At 44.4% G+C, this 6,346-nt stretch overlaps 1 pseudogene; it reads left to right on the top strand.

Moving 5' to 3' along the window:
* Positions 1-4,418: 4,418 nt before the first annotated feature.
* LOC101980646 lies at positions 4,419-4,953 on the top strand (annotated as a pseudogene).
* Positions 4,954-6,346: the final 1,393 nt, after the last annotated feature.

Below are 6,346 nucleotides of genomic sequence, written 5' to 3'. Positions count from 1 at the left end.
GAGGATCACTGCGTACGGTGAAGCAGATGGTGGAGGAGCACTATCTACTGGCTAGCTTCCCAAGGCTTGTACAACTTGCTGCTGCTGCCTTTTTTTTATTTTTTTAGCTATGGAACCTGTCCTGGAACTCACCCTGTAGACTAGGCTGGCCTCAAACTCACAGAGTTCCGCCTGCCTCTGCCTCCCGAGTGCTGGGATGAAAGGCATGTACCACCACTGCCTGGCTCAACTTGTTTCTTTTACACACCCAGGGTGGCACTGTCCACAGAGGGCTGGGCATTCCCATACCAGTCATTAGTTTTTAGAATAAGGAAGAAAGATGCTTTGCCAGTCTGATGGAGGCAGTCCCTTAGCCGACACCCCCTCTTCCTAGATATATCTAGTGCTGTGTCCAGCTGTCAGACCCAACACAGGAGACAGTTGCTCTGGCTTCCATGCCTTGATCACCGTCAATCCCTGAAGGAAGTCAGGGCAAGAGCAGAACAGGAACTGGAGGAACATAGCTTACTAGCGTGCCCCCCCATGGCTTACTACAATTCAGGACTACCTGCCCAGGGGTGACAACTCCCCTCCCCCATATCAATCACTGGTCAAAAAAATGCCTCACAGCCCACTGTGATGGAGACAGACCAACCAGCCTCAATGGAGGTTACTTTTCCTCTAGTAACTCATCGGTGCCAGGTTGACAAAAACTAACCAGTATACATGTCACCTTCTAATATCAACTCCTCAGCAAATGACATGGCAAGATGCTCAGGAACAGCCCGCCGGATGCAGGACGCAGTAGGAGCTAAGGGAAAAAACATACAGCTACCTATCCCAGGGAAAAGCCGACAGCAGTTAGTACTTGAAGTAATTTTCTTGATGTAAAAGTGAGTAAGGGATAATGTACCCCTTGACATTTTATGAACAGTTCACAATCATAATACCTTATAGCTACTTGATGCTGTGTAGCCAACCATGGAAGGTCCTTGTTGGACTATGGAGTAGGTGAATGTCCACAAAATCTCAGTACCTCGCCTCAAAAGGAAATAACAGTTCATTCTGGAGCCAGATGTGAACATCTGTTCTGGCCCAGGAACAAACTCAGCTTACCCCAAATACCATGTTCCAATGTGGCAACAGTTTCATGAAGTTTTTCTAGCAACAGGACAAAGGAAGATCTAAATCATGACCCTTTTCACGTTGTGGAAACATTGGGTGGTTAGTGACTGCAAAACTGAATGGTGGTGTGGCCTCGTTATCTCGTGACTGGTTGAAATTAGTGGTTTGCTGAGAATACGTTGTGAGGTGGGTGGGACATAAGGGGGGCAAAGAAAACTAAGATCAGCACAAGGTAGTGTGGCTCTGCTCTGCAGCGTTTTGCCTCCCTAGCCACCAAGGTCAGTCATTTAGCCGTGGGATTTAGTACTGCTGCAGCCCCTCTCGCCACTTCTGCTCACTATGGAGAAAACATGATTTCAGACTCAGCGTGGCCACCTCTCCCCAGGCCACTTCAGCTGCACCCCCTTCTCCGCCCCCTTCTCCGCCCCCTTAGGAAGTATTTGCAGCTTCTGACGTCAGTCAGCTTTGCTGGCAGTTCCTGTTTGCTTGCAGGGTTGTCTAGGGGAATGGCCACTTACTTGGTACATGACCTTTCTTCCTGAGGTCTTGGAGTTAACTCACACTAGTTCGTTTTAACCCTAGAACTTTACACTAAGAGCTGGCAGGCTTTGTTATAGAATACCTGTATTCGTTGGCTCTTTTGGCTACTGTACAGGCAGTGGGCAGCATGGCCCCAGCTCGCCTTACACCTAGCTGCTGAGGTCCCATTTCTCTGGAGGCATCTCAACATTGCCTGCCTGAACCATCAGCCATGCTCGGCGTATCAGGAACAGATACTGAGTGGCTGCACAGGGCAGAGGTGCAGGCCTCGAGTGGGAAGGTTCTGAGAGGTGCTTCCAACCCAATGGTGTTTCTATGCAGGCTTCCACAAGACAGAGCAAAGCAAAGAAGCTCCTGCCAACTTAGTCTTCTGGCCCATCCTAGCAGAGAAACTGCCTGGAAACAAGTGCGTACACACAGACTATGGATGGCTTCTACTGCATTTTACAGTTCCCGCCTTTCTGGTCCACACAGACCAGGGCCACTGCGGGTGGAGCTCCCACAGGGACTGAGTTTAAAGTGGCTTCCTGAAAACCTACAGAGTGTCTCTCTTCCCACAAGACTAAATCTTGATTCTAAACTGAGGGTGGGGAGTGGCCCAGCCCTTAGACACCTGCTAGAATTTCATTCTTAGGCAGCAGAGGAAGGTTCTATGACAACTGCCCCACAGACAAGGTGAAGAGAGGCAAAGACGACCTGGGAGCCCATAATCCAAAGTAGGGAGGCAGGGGAGCGAGGCTGCTGGCCTCCTTGGCTCTCGTTTACTAAGATTATCCTGGGATGTTATTGTGCATTTGAATTAGTGAGGACCTGGTAACTGAGGGGGCAGTGTAAATTCACACCTCAAAATCCTAGCTACTCCAGCAGAGAGCCAGGGGAGTGGGCTAGCAGGATGCGTGATAGCACACACTGAGTCTGATTCTGGGATCCTGCAAAGTACATCAGTATTGTTTAACTTTCATGTTACCCATGACTGCAGGTATGTCTGTTCCCCACTTGGGTCAGTGTTGGCAGAGGCCAGAAGAGGGTGCTGGATCCCTTGGAACTAGACTTACAGATAGTAGGTAGCTGCCTATGGGTACTGGGAATTGAACCCAGGTTCTCCAGAGGAACGGCTAGTGTTCTTGACCCGAGTCATCTCTCCAGCCCCCCAAATCAGTGTTTCAAAGGCACTGTGCCCATGTTCATAGCCCACTTAGCAACAATCAGACTGACATGACCACAATAGGTGGAGAACAAATCTATACCCGAGAAAGTATCTAGGGAACAGCAAGAACCATTCAGATTCCAAGGACACCACGAACTGCCCTGTCTATTCCACTTAGCTCATTGTTAAGCAGTTCTTAGGCCCAGCACCTCTGCAGTGGAGACAACTGACCGTTTCCGAGTTGAGACACCACAGCAGGGTGGCCAGATGTAGCAAATCAAAACACAGGCTACTCACTAGAGTCCTATGAACACTGAAAACATTTGGTGACTGCGTTTTAGACATAAAGAGGGACTCTGTTTTAACCTAAGCGAACAGAAGGAAGCCAAGGGATGGCACACACTCAGGTACCAGGCTGTCACGGGGTCATGGCTGGCCCCATCCACACGATCTGCAACCATTCTTCCCATCAACTGCCCCTTCCATGTTAAGTCTGACAGCAAGGAGCACTAATGCAAAAAAAATTTTTTTAATGTCTATGTGAGAAATTCAAGACATCTGATGGACCTTTGCAGCTAAAGACACCTCCCACAAAAGGGATTCTTGCTTTCTCTACTTAGAATTGGAATATTCAACACTGCCTTGCCTGGATCTACAGGCCACAGCCCCAGACAGCAGCCAGAAGTATGGGCATGAACTCAGGGAGAACCACCATGTTCCTCCATATTCACCTACTCTGACTCTGCTGGAGGCCCTGGGACCAGGGTGAGTGGGGAAACACACTAGTTCCTCATCTCAAGCTGTAGTGACATAGATGCCGCCATCTGGAAAAGGGCAGACAGGTATCAGGTTGGCCTTGTGGTCAGTGGTGTGCCGGACAGACAGCACAAGGACTTAGGTTCCAATGCCCAGGATTTTACATGTAAAATTTTACATATACATCCAACAATAGTGTGTGCCTATAACCCTGCTACTGAGGCATGTGGGAAGCAAATAGGTAGACTCCCAAATTCATTGGCCAGCCAATTTTGCATCAATATGAATACCACAAATGCAAGCATAAACAACAGAATGAGATGGAAGAGTGAAATCTCAGGTGCTGAAGATACAATAGAGGAAATAGATTCATCGGTCAAAGAAAATGTTAAATCCAAGAAATTCTTAACACAAAATATCCAGGAAGTCTGGAAAACCATGAAAAGACCAAACCTAGGGATAATAGGGATAGAAGAAGGAAAAGTCCAGTTCAAAGGCAAAGAAAATATACTCAACAAAATCATAGAAGAAAAATTTCCCAACCTCAAGACATGCCTATGAAAATACAAAAAGCTTATAGAACACAAAGTGGACAAAAAAAAATGCCCCAATACCATAACAATCAAAACACTCACACACAAACAAACCAGAATAGAGGAAAAATATTAAGAGCTGCAGAGAAAAAGGTCAACTAACATATAAAGGCAGACCTATCAGAATTATACCTGACTTCTCAATGGAAACTCTGAAAGCCAGGAGGTTCTATATAGACATTCTGCAGACACTAAGAGACCACAGATGTCATCCCAGCTACTATAACTAGCAAAGCTTTTAATCACCATAGATTGAAAATAAAATATTCCATGATGGTGTTCGCAGCCATTGCTGCGCCGCCGCTGCTCTCTAACGCCAGCGCAGCCTCTCGCTTGCCGAGCTCCAGCCGAAGGAGAAGGGGGGTAAGTAAGGAGGTGCCCATACCATGGCTCGTACAAAGCAGACTGCCCATAAATCCACCGGTGGTAAAGCACCCAGGAAACAACTGGCTACAAAAGCCACTCGCAAGAGTGCACCCTCTACTGGAGGGGTGAAGAAACCTCATCGTTACAGGCCTGGTACTGTGGCACTCCGTGAAATCAGACGCTATCAGAAATCCACTGAACTTCTGATCCGCAAACTCCCCTTCCAGCGTCTGATGCGAGAAATTGCTCAGGACTTCAAAACCAGATCTGCGCTTCCAGACTGCAGCTATTGGTGCTTTGCAGGAGGCAAGTGAGGCCTATCTGGTTGGCCTTTTTGAAGATACCAACCTGTGTGCTATCCATGCCAAACGTGTAACAATTATGCCAAAAGATATCCAGCTAGCACGTCGCATACGCGGAGAGCGTGCTTAAGAGTCCACTATGAGGGAGGAAACATTTCATTCTCAAAAAAAAAAAAAATTTCCTCTTCTTCCTGTTATCAGTAGTTCTGAATGTTAGATATTTTTTCCATGGGGTCAAAGGTACCTAAGTATATGATTGCGAGGAAAATAGGGGACAGAAATCAGGTATTGGCAGTTTTTCCATTTTCATTTGTGTGTGAATTTTTAAATGCAAGATGTAAAGCATTAATGCAAGCAAAATGTTTCAGTGAACACATTTCTACAGTTCAACTTTATAAAAATTATAAATAAAGCTGTTAAAATTTTCTGGACAATGCCAGCATTTGGATTTTTTTAAAATAAGTAAATTTCTTATTGACGGCAACTAAATGGTGTTTGTAGCATTTTTATCACACAGTAGATTCCATCATTCACTATACTTTTCTGAGTTGTCCTACATGCAAGTACATGTTTTTAATGTCTGTCTTCTGTGCTGTTCCTGCAAGTTTGCTATTAAAATACATTAAACTATAAAAAAAAATATTCCATGACAAAACCAGATTTAAACAATACTTATCCACAAATCCAGTTCTACAGAAAGTACTAGAAGAAAAACTCCAACCCAAGGAAGTCAACTACATCCACAAAAACACAGGCAATAAATGAGCTCACAGCAACAAATCCTAAAGAAGGGAAATGCACACATAATGCCATAAACAACAAAAAACAAAAATAACATAACTAGCAATCATTGGTTATTAATATCCCTTAATATAAATGGACTCAATCCACCTATAAAAAACACAGGCTAATAAACTGGATATGAAAACAGAATCCATCATTCTACAGCGTATAAGAAACTTCAACCTCAAAGACAGACATTACCTCAGAGTAACGGGTTGGGAAAAAAAATCCAATCAAATGGACCTAAGAAACAAGCTAGTATAGCTATCCTAATATTTAACAAAATAGGCTTCAAACTAAAACTAATCAAAAGAGATGAAGAAGGTCATTTCATATTAGTCACAGGAAAAAAAAAAACATCAAGATGAAGTCTCAATTCTAAACATTTATGCCCAAAATAGAAGGGTACCCACATTTGTAAAAGAAACATTACTAAACTTTAAATCATACATCAAGCCCCAAACATTAATAGTGGGAGATATCAACACCTCACTCTCACCACTTCAGGATGGCCAGACAGAAATTTAACGGAGAAATAAGGGAACTAACAGATGGTATGACTCAAATGGACTTAACAAATATCTATAAAACATTCCACACAAACACAAAAAATATACCTTCTCAGCACCTCATGAAGCCTTCTCTGAAACTGACCACATATTCAGTAACAAAGCAAGCCTCAACAGATAAAAAAAAAAAAGTTAGAATTCAACAGCAACACTAAATCCAGAAAGTCTACAAACACATGGAAATTG

Source organism: Microtus ochrogaster, linkage group LG4, assembly GCF_000317375.1.
Source record: "Microtus ochrogaster isolate Prairie Vole_2 linkage group LG4, MicOch1.0, whole genome shotgun sequence".
Lineage (NCBI taxonomy): Eukaryota > Metazoa > Chordata > Mammalia > Rodentia > Cricetidae > Microtus > Microtus ochrogaster.
Note: the sequence above shows the minus strand (reverse complement) of the source record. Positions and strands in the feature narration are given on the sequence as shown.